A 19,405-nucleotide genomic window follows, 5' to 3' on the forward strand; every position below is an offset into this window, starting at 1 on the left:
TATATACAAATAAAAATTACTTTTCAATAATGTTGATAAACACAGTTTATAAACAATATAGGCAATTTGATGATAAATAAAATGTTGCTAAACAAAGTTTTCTAATTAATTCAAATCTTGTGCAAATTTTGACATAATCTTTAATTAATTTAAAATGTTGATAAGGAATGTTGCTATACAATGTTGGTAAACAATGTTTATACAAATTACATTTTAATAATGTTGATAAACACTGTTTATAAGCAATAAAGGCAATTAGGTGATAAATAAAATGTTGCTAAACAATGTTTACAAACAATGTTGCTAAACAAAGTTTTCTATTTAATCCAAATCTTGTGCAAATTTTGACAGAATCTTTAATTAATTTAAAAATGTTGATAAGGAATGTTTCCAGGCAATGTTGATAAGGAATGTTGCTAGACAATGTTGGTAAACAATGTTTATACAAATTAGATTTTAATAATGTTGATAAACACTGTTTATAAGCAATAAAGGCAATTAGATGATAATAAAATGTTGCTAAACAATGTTTACAAACAATGTTGCTAAACAAAGTTTTCTATTTAATTCAAATCTTGGGAAAATTTTGGGACAACCTTTATAAAATCAATATACATATGTATATAGAAATACAATTTATGATCATAGTCTATTAATTTTAATATTTCCTTTTCATTTTATTCCCCTAAAATGTTAATCCTTTTAAAATTATAATTTACGTATACTTAATAATTAATTCAAAAATAGAAATAATATCACTCATACGCCTTTGACATTATGTAAAAGGAAAACCTTAAGTTTTGTAAAACAAATTTCAATAAAAAAAAAACAAGTAAGGGAGCTATGTATATTCAGCTATATCGAATCTTATATACCCCTCACCAAAGTATACTTTTTAAAAAAAATTAAAAATATTTTCAGGTAAAAAAATTTTTTTAAAAAAAAATTTTTAATAACAATTTTTGTTTAATTTTTATTAGTGAAATAAATAAGTAAAAAAAAATTTTTTTGATGAGAAAAATCTTGAATTATAAAATATTTTTCCCGATTTTGACCCATTATAGGTCCAAATTACTGTGGGAATATATACGTCGTTGGAAAGGTCTTTGAAATATCTATCATTTGATATCCATATTGCATATATTAATGACTTAGTAATTTAGATATACAATATATAAAAAATAGTTAAAAAAATCGAGGTTGTCCTGGGTTTTTTCTTATAACTCAGCCATTTGTGGGCCGATTTTCTTGATTTTAAATAGCAACCGAATCGGGTCTTTAGCGTACATATTGATGTATAAATCAGGTATGTAAGTTATTTGGGGGTTATGGAAAGTTGATTTCAACATACAGATGGACAGAAGGACATGGCTACATAAACGTATATTTACCCTTGATCATTGTGAAGGATATAAAAATAGCAATGTTAAGGCTAAATCGAAGTTTTCTATTTCATTCAAACCATAAGTTAAATTTGGGATACTTATAATAAACCTTTATTACAAGAAATGTTTATTTCAAATATATTAAATTATCTCTAATTTATATATATTTATAATTTTTCTAGCTGCTTTAATATATTGGCTATTCACTCACTCACTAGGTTATTCATTCCTGAGTGTTTAAGCATTCCTATCCATACATATATTCTTTTTGTACATAAATTAAAATTTATTTTCAATTGCCATTTAATGATTTTTATCTTTTGTGTTTGCATGTCAAATGCTTAATTAATCCTTATCTTTGTTGAAATATTTTTTTTATAATTTTATTTTGATATTTATATCCTCTACCCTCTTAAACACTCTGTCTCTTTCTCTTGTAGCTGTAGTTTATAACATTATTGCTCTTATAATGCAGCTCTATCAGCATCTCACTCTATCATTTAAATGCTAAACTAATTGAAAACTAAATATTTGTTGATTGCCTTAATATACAAACAAAATATACTTAAACAAACTTATCCACACATACACAGCAACCATAATATTTTAATATGGGAAAATCTACACTCACACAAACAATTCAATATAATTTAAACATACAATTACTCTCTCTCTTACTCACTAATGCTCGTTAGCTCTCTCCTACTCCTGTTATTATATTGTATTGTATTAATACAGAGTTGATATGCCATCCTGTTACCACCCCCTTGGTTGGTGAGTGAGTGAGTGCGTGTGAGCGAGTGTTTGTCAGAGTTGATTGTTGTTAAACATTTTCTACACTTAAAAGTATAGAAATATTTCAAGCATTATAATGATGATTATAATGATAATAATGATGTTTTTCCAATGTGGAATAATAATCATGTTAATGCTGCTGCTGCTGCTGTAGTTGATTTACTGGGAAATGAGTTAAAATTGCATATTTGCAGATGATGTGTATGGTTGAGGTTGGTTGGTTGTTTACGTGTTTGTGATAAATAAAACGATAAATGATAATACTTCAAACACAATGAATGCTCTTCTTTATTTCTACTAGCAATTATCTTAAAGAAGTATTAATTTTTTTCACATTATACAAGTAAGCATTTTTTTAATTTTCTTCAGAAGCTGCAATTTCCTGTTAAAAACTGATAATGCTTAAGGAGTTTTTTTTTGTTTTGGTTATGAAAATGTAGGAAAAAAGAAATTTGTTTCAAGTTGTGTGTTAAAACTATAAGTACACAGAGAAAACAGATTCGTGATCACAACCGAATTTGTCGCCAATCGAATTTTGTCGGTTGCATGTACTATCACAAAATTCGATTGGGATGACTGAATATATGGTAGCTGTGTTATTCTCTTGCTGAATTAATGGTAGACTCAACTGTTTAAAATTAAATAATTCGGTAGTAAGGACAGAATCTATTAGTGGTGATAATTACGATTTTTTCTAGCACTGATATAAATTAATGATTTTTCTAACTTTTCTCCCATTTATTGATAAAAATTGAATGTGTTTATTCTTAAAATATGTACAAAATCTTAATATTTAAATTAAAATTCGTATGCGTTATTATATATCGTCGCCTTATGTGCTAAAGTGTGTAATTAGCATTGCAATATTTTCACTTATTTGAATTTTTTCAAACGATAGTGGCGATTTCACATATTTTCTTGTTTAGATTGAGGCTGGTTTAGAACTTGAATATCTATAAATAAAGTGGCTGAAATAATACATTCAGTAAGTTAATATGAGAACAAAAGATTAGCATACATTTTAAAACACAGAAATATGAATCGGTGTTTTCTAAAGATACCGTGGATATTTCCCATTGCGAAAGAACTATATACATATCGACGGTCATAGGCTGACTCCTCGCAACTAACTTCAAAGATGAGATATTGTGCTAAATGATTCCTTATCGTACAGATGTGATTGTTGTTATGAAACCTAAAAAAATATTTGAACACGTCCTTTAATGAATAGTTTAACATAAATCCAATAGACTCACCCTTTCATGAGAATCTCCTAATGCTCATTTGTTTAGTTAAAAAAATTAGTAGATCTTATTTGTCTAAATTTTCTAATTTAAAAATATTTTAAACAAAATAACTTATTTTGTGAATTTCAATTTATTTTATACAAGCTAAATGTTTTGTCAAAAATTTCTACCAATATAAATTTTTCTTTCGGTTGAGAACACCGCATTTGAATTTTTCATATCGTAATCGAATTTTTCGATTACAACTACTAATATTTGGGGATTGAACGAATATTGCTGAATTTAATTTAGTCATGGTAGACGAATTAATAACTTAAATTTGAGAAAACGTTAAGATAGTTAAGATAACTAACTTTAGTATTGTAAGAACCATTACTCGATTGAAATTGTGTTTTTACAATTCCTATCATAGAAAATCGATTGAAATTATAGTTTTTTAATTATGATACCTTAATTTCAGTTCATCTTATTAAATATTGAAAATGGGAACTGATTTCCAATCGAACTCTTTTCTGTGTGTAGCTTTGTATGTAAATACTTATTTTTTAATTCACAAAGTTTGTTTAAAAAAATCCAAGAAAATTATTAAATTTTTAAAAAAGAATTTTATTTAAATAAATTGCTTTGGGTAACAAATAAGTTATTTAAAATTTTTTTAAAAAACCCAGAATTTATTTTTCACCTATTTTGTAATAAAAATTTAAAAAATATCTTATAAAATATATGAGAAAATAAACTCGCAGCATAAATTTTTTATTTTTAGCGAAAAAAAAAGAATTCCCAAATTTTTTCTTAAAAATCCCTCGAAAAATCCCAGAATTTATTTTTCAAAAAATTTTAATATATCTTATAAATATGAGAAAATAAACACTCAGCATAAATTTTTAATTTTTAGCGAAAAAAAAAGAATTCCCAAATTTTTTTAAAAATTCCCCGAAAATCCCAGTTTATATTTTTCACAAATTTCGTAACAAAAAAAAAAAATATATTATAAAATATGAGAAAATAAATATGAAGAATAAATTTTTAATTTTTAGCGAAAAAAAAAGAATTCCCAAATTTTTTATAAAAATCCCCCGAAATCCCAGTTTACAATTTTCACAAATTTCGTAACAAAAATGTAAAAAATATCTTATAAAATATGAGAAAATAACGAATCAGAATAATTTTTTAATATTTAGTGGGAAAAAAAAGAATTCCCAAAATTTTTTAAAAATCCCCCGAAATCCCAGTTTACAATTTTCACAAATTTTCTTACAAAAAAACGCAAATTTTCATAAACAATATAATAAAATTAGCACAATCGCATATTTTTCACATTTTTGCAAAAGAAAAAAGAATTCCCAAGATTTTTTTAAAAATCCCTCGAAAAATCCCAGAAAATATTTTTCACAAAATTTTAAGATATCTTATAAATATGAGAAAATAATGAATCAGAATAATTTTTTAATATTTAGTGGAAAAAAAGAATTCCCAAGATTTTTTTAAAAAATCCCCCGAAAATCCCAGTTTATAATTTTCACAAATTTCTTAACAAATATGTAAAATATCTTATCAAATATGAAAAAATAAACAATCAGAATAAATTTTTAATTTTTAGTGGAAAAAAAGAATTCCCAAAATTTTTTTAAAAATCCCCCCAAATCCCAGTTTATAATTTTCACAAATTTTCTTACAAAAAACTGAAATTTTCATAAACAATATAATAAAATTAGCACATATCGTTCATTTTTCATATTTGAGCAAAAGAAAAAAGAATTCCCAAGATTTTTTTAAAAATCCCTCGAAGAATCCCAGAAAATATTTTTCACAAAATTTTAAGATATTTTATAAATATGAGAAAATAAACAATCAGAATAAATTTTTAATTTTTAGTGGAAAAAAAAAAATTCCCAAAAATTTTTTAAAAAATCCCCTGAATCCCAGTTTACAATTTTCACAAATTTCTTACTAAAAACAGAAATTTTCATAAACAATATAATAAAATTAATAAATATAGTACATTTTTCACATTTTAGCAAAAGAAAACAGAATTCCCAAGATTTTTTTTAAAAATCCCTCGAAAAATTCCAGAAAATATTTTTCACAAAATAAAATATGAAAAAATAACGAATCAGAATAAATTTTTAATTTTTAGTCGAAAAAAGAGAATTCCCAATTTATTTATCGGAATCGGAATAAATTTTTAATTTTTAGTAAAAAATTTTTTCACAAATTTTCTTACTAAAAACAGAAATTTTCATAATGTTCAATCTTTAAGCTAAATTTCGTCCATATTTCAACAAAATAATTTTTTAACATTATTTGTAAGTTTTTTTTTTGAATTCCCAAAAATTTTATCAAAATCCCAGAATTAATTTTCAAAATTTTTTAACAAAAATTAATGATGTCTTATGAGATTTGATAAAATCAGCATGAATTTTTAATTTTTAGCGAAAAAAAAGAATTCCCAAATTTTTTTAAAAATCCCCCGAATCCCAGTTTATAATTTTTAGAAATTTTCTTCCAAAAAACAGAAATTTTCATAAACAATATAATAAAATTAGCATTTAAATTAAATGTTTACTGTTTACGAAAATGTTTTTTTAAATTCCCAAAAATTTTATAAAAATCCCCCAATAATTTTTTAAAAAATTCCCAAAAATTTCCTTAAATTTGTTACAAAAGAACCTTTATCGTACATTTTTCATATTTTAGCAAAAAAAAGAATTCCCAAAATTTTTTTTAAAAATCCCCAGTTTGTATTATTCATAAATTTTCTCATAAATGTTTAAAAACTAAACAAATAATTATTTGTTTTCATTTTTAGAGCATTTTTTTTAAATTCCCAAAATTTATTTTTCACAATATTTGCTGAAAAACTTTCTAGAAATTTTAAGAAATTTTAATTTTAAGCAAATATGCATTTTATACAAATTTATTTAATATTTTGAAATTAAAGATAATTTCCAATTAATTTTTTTTATATATTTCTCTGTTAGATTTGTTTATTACAGGAAATAGCTATAAAATTAAAACTTTAATACCAAAACAAATTTAATTATTAGTCTTACATTGTTTTAGTCATCGAATTTATTTTTTTATACAATATTAAGCCTTCGTTATCCTAGATGTAATTCATCCAACTACCACTTCTACTATTACAACAATCCACTTTTCTAACCCTGTTGAAATGTAAAAAAAACTACAACAAATACTTTTGAAACAACAAGAAAAAAAAAACTCAGCCAGCAAGAAAGAAAGAACTTTAACTACAAACATAAATTCCAGTGCTTAACGCACACTTAAACTATGAGAAAAACTTTGATTATCAAATTTTTTCTGTCAACAACTTAAGATAGATGAGCCTTTTATAAACGAGTGTACGACTACAAGTCGAAGTCTATGAAAAATACGAGCAAAAAAACACAAACAAAAAACTGATAGAACTTAAGAACAAAAACAAATAAAAAAACACAAAAACAATAATAATAATAAAAAAACAACAACAACAACAAAATCCATCTATAAAAGATGCAGAGAAGTAGAAATTCCTTTTTATTTTTTTGTTTTCTTCTCACAATAACTGTGTGTAAGAGTTGTGTGTGTTGTCTATTTTATAAAGAAGAGCAGAGATATAACAAGTTGATAAGTTAAGAGTAAAAAGAAAAAAAAACTAAGGAGAAATATACTAAAGGTTTATTTGTAATGGTAATGGTGTGCTTAACAAAAGAGTATGAGTTTAGATCAGAAACAACAACTTAAACACAAAATTGAGGTAATTTTTTATACAGTTTTGTTTTTTTTATATTCAACGAGACAATTATAAAGGAAATTTGGTGAAAAATTATACAAAATTTCTTAAAGAGTTCAATTAAAATTGAATTTAGGTTTTAAATAGGATTTCATTTTAGATATTGTCAAAGGCGTATGATTGATATTATTTTTACTTTGTATTAATTATTACGTATACGTTAATGTGTCCCAAACAGAACTAGAACTAGAACAGAACTGGAACAGAACTGGAACAGAACTAGAACAGAACTAGAACAGAACTAGAACAGAACTAGAACAGAACTAGAACAGAACTAGAACAGAACTAGAACAGAACTAGAACAGAACTAGAACAGAACTAGAACAGAACTAGAACAGAACTAGAACAGAACTAGAACAGAACTAGAACAGAACTAGAACAGAACTAGAACAGAACTAGAACAGAACTAGAACAGAACTAGAACAGAACTAGAACAGAACTAGAACAGAACTAGAACAGAACTAGAACAGAACTAGAACAGAACTAGAACAGAACTAGAACAGAACTAGAACAGAACTAGAACAGAACTAGAACAGAACTAGAACAGAACTAGAACAGAACTAGAACAGAACTAGAACAGAACTAGAACAGAACTAGAACAGAACTAGAACAGAACTAGAACAGAACTAGAACAGAACTAGAACAGAACTAGAACAGAACTAGAACAGAACTAGAACAGAACTAGAACAGAACTAGAACAGAACTAGAACAGAACTAGAACAGAACTAGAACAGAACTAGAACAGAACTAGAACAGAACTAGAACAGAACTAGAACAGAACTAGAACAGAACTAGAACAGAACTAGAACAGAACTAGAACAGAACTAGAACAGAACTAGAACAGAACTAGAACAGAACTAGAACAGAACTAGAACAGAACTAGAACAGAACTAGAACAGAACTAGAACAGAACTAGAACAGAACTAGAACAGAACTAGAACAGAACTAGAACAGAACTAGAACAGAACTAGAACAGAACTAGAACAGAACTAGAACAGAACTAGAACAGAACTAGAACAGAACTAGAACAGAACTAGAACAGAACTAGAACAGAACTAGAATTTTTCTCAATGTTTGCCTTTTGTTTAGGAATTTTTTTTTTTAAATTTTTTTTAGAAAATTTTCTTTTTTTTTTAGGAATTTGTTTCAATATTTTTTTATTTTGAAAGTAATTTTTCTGAAATGTTATATTTTTATAGGTTTTTACCAATTTGTTTTTATTTTTTTTTTGGAAATTTTCTCATTTTATTTTAAAAATATATAAACATTTTAATTACTAACAAGTCCATATGTAAATAAATATTCCTATTCTAATGCTGCCAGCAACACGTTGCTTTTGTAAATTTCAGTTCTCTTTTAACAAATATTCATTTAATTGGAATATTTTTTGTTCCCTGTATGTATTTTTAAAAAAAGTATTTATTTGATTAAAGTTTTATATTTTGAAGAGCATTATTGTTAGTATTTTTATAAATTTTTTGTGAGTTTCGTTTGTATGTTGCTGTGTGTGTTGGCAAATATAAATCTTTGCAAATTGTTTTAAAGTTGTTAAACTGTATACATAGCTAGTAAAAAAAAACCGCAGTAAGGCTAGAAATTATAGCATTTACGAAATATTATAGTTATACTTAAATAGTTTGTTTCAAGTCATAAAAAAAATTTTATGAAAAATTTAAAATTAAAATTCGAAATTTTATTTTTAGGTTTTTATACCCTAAACTATAAGTGATAAGGGTATATAACTTTGGCATTCCTTTTGTAATTTCTACATTTTTCATTTGCCATCCTACAAATCAATATAACCATGTCCATCTGTATGTTGAAATCATATTTCCGTAGCCCCCAAATATCCTACATACATGATTCATACATCAATATATGCAATATAGTCCTGGTTCGATGGCTTTTTAAAATCAAGAAAATCGGTAAACAAATGGCTGAGATATAAGCAAAATACCACGACTACCTCTAATTTTGATTTATATCTGGATTACTAAGTTATTAATATAGACCCATGGTAGGCGTTCATATTGTTCAGGTTACGATGATTTTCGTCAAACAACCCGAATGTGAACAAAAGAGCGTAATAGAGCACACAAATTAAATGCCTCTTTTTGCATACCAATGATATAGACAATATGGATGGAGTTCTAATGATAGATATTTCAAAGACCTTTCCAACGACACCATAGTAATGCGGACCTACAATGAGTCAAAATCGGGAAAAATATTTTTTAATCAAAGATTTGTATAGCTCTGATTTCTTTCTTTTTGCTATAATTTCATTCATAGCTGTGAATATAGTTGTTTGTTTTTTTGTATCTCTAACAAAAAAAAAAAAGAAAAATGTAGACAAACATTCAAACGAGTACTTATACTTACTTTAACTGTAAGTAAGCATATCCAATATAACCACTTTCAACTCGTTACTATAATATCCTTATTCACACACACTCACATCCATATACATCCAGATACATACAGACATATGCATAAACCGATATTCTTGCATATAAAACATACTCGAATAGTTTTGAAATTTACCACTTCTTGTTGCTTGTTGTTATGTATGTCCGTCCGTCCCTCCGTCCGTCTGTCTGTCCCTCCCTCTGAATGTCTGTCTGTCTCTGGGTTTGTCTGTATGGTTGGATTTTTATTATACATTTATTTATGTAGTATAAATAACATATTTATGTATATACATCTACAATCAGCTAAAGTACGAGTTCAGAAGTTAAATTACTTTCACATCAGCATGACATTATAATCACTTCCAAATAAATTAATTTTCATGCTTCGAAATTTTCTCGAATTTAGCTAGAAAACAAGCATTATTTCATCTAGTTTTAATGCCAACTTTATTTAAAAACTGTTAATTGTTAACAAAAGATTTAATTTACAAAAATAATTTTCTAATTGTCCTCCTATTTTGGTTTTTTATTTATTAAAGACTCGTTAAACAGATATGCTGGTATAATCCCTATATCCCTGGCACCTCTTTATTACTCTCTCTTTCAATCTAACTGTCTGGCTCTCTCTCTCTCTCTGTCTTGTATATAAAAACACTTGCATACTTTTAAGCGCTTATAAATATTTCAACAGTCTTTCCCATCCATATTCATACACAATTTTCATATGGTTTTTATTATTATTTTATATTTTTGCAATATTTTCAGTTTTTTTATATTTTTATTTTATTTTTTTGAAATCGTTGGTTGTTTGTTATTTTTGTTGCATTTATAGTTTTACATTTTTAACAATCATGATGTTTTTATAACATAAAAAATATTTATTGTGCCATTTGCCATATAAAAGCAGAGTAAAATTGCTAAAGAATTTTTATAAATTTTCTGTATTTTTATCGTTGTTGTTGTTATCAACAACAACTACTACAACTCTTGTAAGTACTGTAGTAGTTATACCATGAAGTTGGTTGTTGTTGTAACATTTGCTTTTTCAGTTCACTTGAACATTACTGCTTTTTAGTATTTAGTTTTGTATATTGTTTTTTCATATTTATTTTCTCTCTCAAAAAAAAAAATATAACAAATTTTCCTTGATTGTTTATTTTTTTTCTTTCTACTTTTCTAGTGCTAAAAATTGCTTTTCATACTCATTATTATGCTTTACAATTTCCAGCTTAAATTGTTCATGCTAGTTTTTTGTCTGCAGTTTTTCTTTCATATTTTCCATAGTTTTGCTTATATTTGTAGACAGACTATGAATATGAGTATGTCTATGTGGTAAATCGTATTCATTATGTTTTCATATTGAATATATACAGCAAGTACTTTTTTTAGGAATTTATATGTTAAAACGATAATTTACTTAAATGATTTTTGGTATATTTCAAGGATTTTTTTTGTATTTAAATATAAGCTATAGAAAAAGTTTATGAAAACAAAATTGGAATTGAAAGTATAAGAAACAAAAAGTTACTATAGTTTTAAAAATTATTGAAAAATAACATTTAAATAGCAAAATTTTAAGAAAAATTCTTAAAAATTGATAATTTTGGGGGAAAAAAAATTATAAAATAGCAACTTTTGTGAAATTTACTATTAAATAGCAATTTTTGGGAAATTTTTTTGTAAAAAAGCGATTTTGAAGAAATTTTCTATTTAATAGCATTTTTTGGGAAATTTTTTAAAAAATAAAAATTTTTGGGAAATTTGTATTTAATAGTAATTTTTGGGAAATTTTCTATAAAATAGCAATATTTGGGAAATTTTCTTTTAGTAGCACTTTTTGGGAAATTTTCTCTAACATAAAAATTTTTGGGAAATTTCTATTTAATAGTAATTTTTGGGAAATTTTCTATTAAATAGCAATATTTGGGAAATTTTCTTTTAGTAGCACTTTTTGGGAAATTTTCTATTTAATAGTAAATTTTGGGAAATTTCTATTTAATAGTAATTTCTGGGAAATTTTCTATAAAATAGCAATATTTGGGAAATTTTCATTAAAATAGCAATTTTTGGGAAATTTTCTATAAAATAACAATTTTTGGGAAATTTTATATAAAATAGCAATTTTTGTGAAATTTTCTATTTAATAGTAATTTTTGGGAAATTTTCTATAAAATAGCAATATTTGGGAAATTTTCTTTTAGTAGCACTTTTTGGGAAATTTTCTATTTAATAGTAATTTTTGGGAAATTTTTTATAAAATAGCAATTTTTGGGAAATTTCTATTTAATAGTAATTTTTGGGAAATTTTCCATTAAATGGCAATATTTGGGAAATTTTCTTTTAGTAGCACTTTCTGGGAATTTTCTATTTAATAGTAATTTTTGGGAAATTTCTATTTAATAGTAATTTCTGGGAAATTTTCTATAAAATAGCAATATTTGGGAAATTTTCTTTTAGTAGCACTTTTTGGGAAATTTCTATTTAATAGTAAATTTTGGGAAATTTCTATTTAATAGTAATTTCTGGGAAATTTTCTATAAAATAGCAATATTTGGGAAATTTTCATTAAAATAGCAATTTTTGGGAAATTTTCTATAAAATAACAATTTTTGGGAAATTTTATATAAAATAGCAATTTTTGTGAAATTTTCTATTTAATAGTAATTTTTGGGAAATTTTCTATAAAATAGCAATATTTGGGAAATTTTCTTTTAGTAGCACTTTTTGGGAAATTTTCTATTTAATAGTAATTTTTGGGAAATTTTTTATAAAATAGCAATTTTTGGGAAATTTCTATTTAATAGTAATTTCTGGGAAATTTTCTATTAAATAGCAATATTTGGGAAATTTTCTTTTAGTAGCACTTTTTGGGAAATTTTCTATTTAATAGTAAATTTTGGGAAATTTCTATTTAATAGTAATTTCTGGGAAATTTTCTATAAAATAGCAATATTTGGGAAATTTTCATTAAAATAGCAATTTTTGGGAAATTTTCTATAAAATAACAATTTTTGGGAAATTTTATATAAAATAGCAATTTTTGTGAAATTTTCTATTTAATAGTAATTTTTGGGAAATTTTCTATAAAATAGCAATATTTGGGAAATTTTCTTTTAGTAGCACTTTTTGGGAAATTTTCTATTTAATAGTAATTTTTGGGAAATTTTTTATAAAATAGCAATTTTTGGGAAATTTCTATTTAATAGTAATTTTTGGGAAATTTTCCATTAAATGGCAATATTTGGGAAATTTTCTTTTAGTAGCACTTTCTGGGAATTTTCTATTTAATAGTAATTTTTGGGAAATTTCTATTTAATAGTAATTTCTGGGAAATTTTCTATAAAATAGCAATATTTGGGAAATTTTCTTTTAGTAGCACTTTTTGGGAAATTTCTATTTAATAGTAATTTTTGGGAAATTTTTTATAAAATATAAATTTTTGGGAAATTTTCTATGAAATAGCAATTTTTGGGAAATTTTCTATAAAATAGCAATTTTTGGGAAATTTTCTCTAAAATAAAAATTTTTGGGAAATTTCTATTTAATAGTAATTTTTGGGAAATTTTCTATAAAATAGCAATTTTGGGATATTTTCTATTTAGTAGAAATTTTTGGGAAATTTTCTATTTAGTAGAAATTTTTGGGAAATTTCCTATAAAATAGGAAATTTCTATTTAATAGTAATTTTTGGGAAATTTTTTTATAAAATTTACTATAAACTTAGCACTTTTTGAGAAATTTTTTATTAAATAGCAATTTTTGGGAAATTTTATATAAAATAGCAATTTTTGGGGAATTTTCATTAAATAGCTGTTTTTTGGGAAATTTTCTATAAATAGCTATTTTTTGGTACATTTCCTATAAAATAGCAATTTTTGGGAAATTTTATATAAAATAGTAATTTTTGGGGAAATTTCTATTTAATATCAATTTTTGGGAAATTTTCTATAAAATAGCACTTTTTGGGTTATTATCTATCAAATAGCATTATTTGGAAAATGTTCTATAAAATAGCAATTTTTGGGAAATTTTTTTAATAGCACTTTTTAGAAAATTTGCTATAAAATAGCAATTTTTGGGAAATTTTCTTTTTAATAGCAATTCGGGGAAATTTACTTAATATAGCAATTTTGGGGAAAATTTATATTTAATAGCAATTTTTGGAAAATTTTTTATTTCATAGCAGTTTTTGGAAAATTTTCTATTTAATAGCACTTTTTCGAGAAATTTACTATAAAATAAAAATTGGGAAAATATAACATGACTTAAAAATACAGGATTTACAATTTAAAACAACATAGCTTTTCTTTTGCTTCAAATGTGTTGAATTTTGTGTCAACAAAGCGTCAGTCATCTGCGGGAAGTTTTGCTTTACCTTTTAATCAATTGCTCACCAAAGCTTAAGGTGAATGTCTTCCATCGGTTTCAACGTGCGAGAGATGGTTTGTACGATTCAGAAGTAGTGATTTTGAAACTGAAGACAAAGATCGCCCAGGCCAGTCAAAAAAGTTTCAGCTACTCAAGCAGCAATTTCAAAACATTTGCGAGCAACTAGATTCATCCGAAAGCATGGAAATTGGGTGCCATACGAAAAACGATAACACGAAGCGTAAGAACATAGTATAGTTGTCGTAACCATTTCGAACCATGTTTTTTACTTTGCATTTAGGATCTAGAGATTATTTTAACAGTTTTAAAAAATTTCGAATTTTCATGCATGACAAATTGCAGCCTATACGGGCTACGAGAACTAGTTCGAAATTCAATTACAACTTTTGGAAAATTTTTCTATATATTAACAAATCAGCGTCCCATAATTATAGAAAAACAAGTAAGAGAGTTATATTCGGCCATTCACCAAATTATACTTTAAAATACAAATTTTAAATATTTTTAGGTAAACAAAATTTATTTTTTTTTCAAAGTTGTTTTTTTAATTTTTTGGAAAAAATAATTTTTCGAATTGTTATTTTAAATTTTATTTTTTTTTAAAAATTTAAATTTAAAAAAAAAAAAAAATTTAAATTTAAATTTTTTTTTTTTAAATTTAAAAAAATTTTTTTTAGTGAAAAAATTTAAATTTAAATTTTTTTTTTTTAAATTTAAAAAAATTTTTTTAGTGAAAAAAAAAATTCGGGTTAAAAAATATTTTTTCCGATTTTGGCCCATTGTAGGTCCAAATTACTATAGCCTTTTATATACATTGTTACAATGGACTTTAAAATATCTATGATTAGATATCCATATTGTCTATATTAATGACTTAGTAATCCAGATATAGATCAAAAATAGGCCAAAAATCGAGGTTGTCCCGGTTTTTTCCTTATATCTCAGCGATTTGTTTGCCGATTTTCTCATCAATGATGTTTGTAAGTTATTTGGGGGGCTAAGGAAAGTTGATTTCATTATACGGATAGACGGATATACGGACTGGCGGACATGGCTATATCGACCTCGCTATCTATAATGATCCAGAATATATATACTTTGTGGGGTCGCAAATGAAAAATGTAGAAATTACAAACGGAATGATGACAAACTTTTATATACCCTTGCCATTCATGGTGAAGGGTATAAACATATGTTTTGCCCGTGGATCCATTTTATTTTATTTTGGAATACAAGTGTTTTGTATTTATTGCCATCAATTGTAAATTTCTTTTATTTAGCCCAACAATTCATGAGTGAGCTTTTAGTGAAATGCTTCTATTTTCATTAAAAAGTTGTTCCTTTTTAATGTTTTGTTTTTTGTTTTCAGTTGCAGTTGTTTAAAACAAATAAACTGTGTCTTTAAATAGTAAAATACAAGTACTTAAACATTTATACATGTGTGTTTTTTATAGTTTTATAGCTGTATTTAAATATAAAAACTAGCAATTGTAAAAAAAACTACAGCTTGATAAATGTTTGCCATTGTAAATGTTGTTGCTGTTGCTGCTGTTTTTATTGTTGTGGCTTTTTGTGTTATGAATTCCTTTTTTATTTTCCTTGAAGTTGTTGTTGTCATTGTTGTTCTCAGCTAAACTTGAAGAGTTGATCCCGTTATTCCTTAGTTGCTCTCTAGGTGGGTGAGTGGGGGTGGATGGGTGTGGATGTGTATGTGAAAGTTTTGTTGTTGTTTTGTTTATTTGCTGTATGTGTTTCTTTGTTTTAAAGAGTGGGTGGTAGCCATATTGTTTTGGGGAGAGGCAGAGTATATTTATCTCTGTGTTTTGTTGTTTAAGCTTATTTTTGTGTTATTGTTGTATTAAACAGGAATAAGTACTTGTAAGTGTTGTGTATTTGTTTTTTTTTTATATAGTGGAGGTACAATGGCTGCCTGTAGTTTTGTTTATTGTTTTTGCTGAGTTATTTATAAAGTATTTAAACGTTGCAATTTAGACAATTGTTGCTATTGTTTTTGTAAATATGTATGTTTTTTTTTTGATTGTTGTTGTGCAGAGCAGCATGTTTTCATTAGTGTATGTTCTTTTATTGCAAGTATATGTGAATTTAGTAGCATTTCCTTGCTGTATTGTTAGGTTGTTTTTTTATTGTAAGTTTTCCTTATGGTTTTATCATTATTTTGCCAGTCAGCCAGCAGACCAAACCAACTAACAAGTAATGAATAGCAGCAGGGCAAGCTGAAAAGTTGTTTAAACAAAATTCTTTAATACTCTAGATTCTGAATTTCAGTTTGTCATGTTCTAAAATTCATACCTATATTTTTTTTATTAGAAAAAATTAAATTTCTAAAAGACTTTTGCTATGTTCCTTCATACATAGCTCATGGTTTTTCTTATTTATTTTTTTTTATTATGTTGATGATCATTTTAATTTTTCTCCATTGTCCTTGCTGTTGTTGTTGTTTGCTTTGTAGCAAGTTGTTGCTGCTGTTTGCTATTATTTGTTTGCAAAAGTAGCCAGCATTATATAATCCACTAACAATATGCGTTTTTAGCATATTAATTTACCAAAACCCAGCCATTGTTATGTTGTTTTGTTATATATTTCCATTTTCTTTATTTAGACTTTTAAATAATCAGGCTGCTGCTACAGCTTCTCCAAATAAATAGTTATGCAAATCGTTTTTGTACAAAAAGTTGTTATTTAAATCCCCTTTTATTTAAAACAACTACACCCCTCCTGCTCTCTCTTTATAATGTATTAGTATTCTACTCATTTACTTACTTACACACTTGCAAAATAAACTTTTACTCAGACTTTTGTTTGTGTAAGTGTACATTTCCTGTAAGTTTGTTTTTATTATTTGTCTTTGTCCCTGTTCCTGGTTTATTAGTTTGTTTTGCAATTGTTGTTGCTGCTGCTAAACGTCTACAAATAAATTTTATAAATTCCGTGTACGTGCGTTGGCAATAAAATGCGTTTGCTGTCACTTATAATTTGCAAAATAAATCTTTATAAATGTTGCCACCACAAATATTCTTAAACTTAAATAAAACTGGCAAAAAAAAAAACACCAAGTCATTTGTACACACTATTTAATTTTTCCACCTTAATAAGTGTCTTTGTTTCTCTTCCCCCTGACTCTGAAATTCGTAAAACATTTATTTGCATTAAGAAAAAAGACTCTCAGACACTTTGGCGTATAAGTAATTTTTAATTAATGCCTTTTCTACGATTGCTAGCACTGTTTGTTTGCTGTGTAAAACACTGCCATTATAATTGCAACAATATTGTAGCTGGGGAGTTTGTTCTGTTTTCGAATAGTTTTAAGCAATTTTTTTTGAAGAAAAACTTAAGAGACAGTGGGCTGGAAGTAAAAGCAAACAAAGAAAGACTTAACAAATTTTATATTCATTACATCCTTTTAAAATATATTTCTACTTAATTTTAATATCTTTCAATTAATAACATTTATTCTTTCTTTTCAGATTTGTTTGCGGATAAAAATCCAGCACATTTTCAACAACGACGTCTATTTCATTGAATCTTAAGGTAAGTTTTGTTTTTAATATAATATAATGAATATAATAGAACTAGAATAGAACTAGAACAGAACTAGAACAGAACTAGAACAGAACTAGAACAGAACAGAACTAGAACAGAACTAGAACAGAACTAGAACAGAACTAGAACAGAACTAGAACAGAACTAGAACAGAACTAGAACAGAACTAGAACAGAACTAGAACAGAACTAGAACAGAACTAGAACAGAACTAGAACAGAACTAGAACAGAACTAGAACAGAACTAGAACAGAACTAGAACAGAACTAGAACAGAACTAGAACAGAACTAGAACAGAACTAGAACAGAGCTAGAACAGAACTAGAACAGAACTAGAACAGAACTAGAACAGAACTAGAACAGAACTAGAACAGAACTAGAACAGAACTAGAACAGAACTAGAACAGAGCTAGAACAGAACTAGAACAGAACTAGAACAGAACTAGAACAGAACTAGAACAGAACTAGAACAGAACTAGAACAGAACTAGAACAGAACTAGAACAGAACTAGAACAGAACTAGAACAGAACTAGAACAGAACTAGAACAGAACAGAACTAGAACAGAACTAGAACAGAACTAGAACAGAACTAGAACAGAACTAGAACAGAACTAGAACAGAACTAGAACAGAACTAGAACAGAACTAGAACAGAACTAGAACAGAACTAGAACAGAACTAGAACAGAACTAGAACAGAACTAGAACAGAACTAGAACAGAACTAGAACAGAACTAGAACAGAACTAGAACAGAACTAGAACAGAACTAGAACAGAACTAGAACAGAACTAGAACAGAACAGAACTAGAACAGAACTAGAACAGAACTAGAACAGAACTAGAACAGAACTAGAACAGAACTAGAACAGAACTAGAACAGAACTAGAACAGAACTAGAACAGAACTAGAACAGAACTAGAACAGAACTAGAACAGAACTAGAACAGAACTAGAACAGAACTAGAACAGAACTAGAACAGAACTAGAACAGAACTAGAACAGAACTAGAACAGAACTAGAACAGAACTAGAACAGAACTAGAACAGAACTAGAACAGAACTAGAACAGAACTAGAACAGAACTAGAACAGAACTAGAACAGAACTAGAACAGAACTACAACTAGAACTAGAACTAGAACAGAACTAGAACAGAACTAGAACAGAACTAGAACAGAACTAGAACAGAACTAGAACAGAACTAGAACAGAACTAGAACAGAACTAGAACAGAACTAGAACAGAACTAGAACAGAACTAGAACAGAACTAGAACAGAACTAGAACAGAACTAGAACAGAACTAGAACAGAACTAGAACAGAACTAGAACAGAACTAGAACAGAACTAGAACAGAACTAGAACAGAACTAGAACAGAACTAGAACAGAACTAGAACAGAACTAGAACAGAACTAGAACAGAACTAGAACAGAACTAGAACAGAACTAGAACAGAACTAGAACAGAACTAGAACAGAACTAGAACAGAACTAGAACAGAACTAGAACAGAACTAGAACAGAACTAGAACAGAACTAGAACAGAACTAGAACAGAACTAGAACAGAACTAGAACAGAACAGAACTAGAACAGAACTAGAACAGAACTAGAACAGAACTAGAACAGAACTAGAACAGAACTAGAACAGAACTAGAACAGAACTAGAACAGAACTAGAACAGAACTAGAACAGAACTAGAACAGAACTAGAACAGAACTAGAACAGAACTAGAACAGAACTAGAACAGAACTAGAACAGAACTAGAACAGAACTAGAACAGAACTAGAACAGAACTAGAACAGAACTAGAACAGAACTAGAACAGAACTAGAACA

At 26.5% G+C, this 19,405-nt stretch overlaps 2 protein-coding genes across 6 annotated transcripts in view; both read left to right on the forward strand.

Annotated features, from left to right (window-relative positions):
• The window catches only part of LOC135953082 (Ig-like and fibronectin type-III domain-containing protein 2), a 273,456-nt gene that overhangs the window by 36,876 nt on the left and 217,175 nt on the right, over nt 1–19,405 (forward strand). For all 4 annotated transcript variants that reach the window (XM_065502747.1, XM_065502744.1, XM_065502746.1 and 1 more), the window contains exon 2: nt 17,506–17,569. The gene's annotated coding sequence lies outside the window, so the exon portion shown is untranslated. The remainder of the gene's footprint in view (nt 1–17,505; nt 17,570–19,405) is intronic.
• Nucleotides 1–19,405, forward strand: part of DCX-EMAP (Doublecortin-domain-containing echinoderm-microtubule-associated protein) — a 487,657-nt gene that overhangs the window by 36,862 nt on the left and 431,390 nt on the right. Inside the window, exon 2 of one of the 2 annotated variants that reach the window (XM_065502748.1) lies at nt 17,506–17,569. The exons of the other annotated variant lie outside the window; for it this stretch is intronic. The gene's annotated coding sequence lies outside the window, so the exon portion shown is untranslated. The remainder of the gene's footprint in view (nt 1–17,505; nt 17,570–19,405) is intronic. 2 annotated transcript variants of the gene reach the window in all.

The sequence above is a fragment of the Calliphora vicina genome, chromosome 3, assembly GCF_958450345.1.
Source record: "Calliphora vicina chromosome 3, idCalVici1.1, whole genome shotgun sequence".
NCBI classification, from domain to species: Eukaryota; Metazoa; Arthropoda; class Insecta; order Diptera; family Calliphoridae; genus Calliphora; species Calliphora vicina.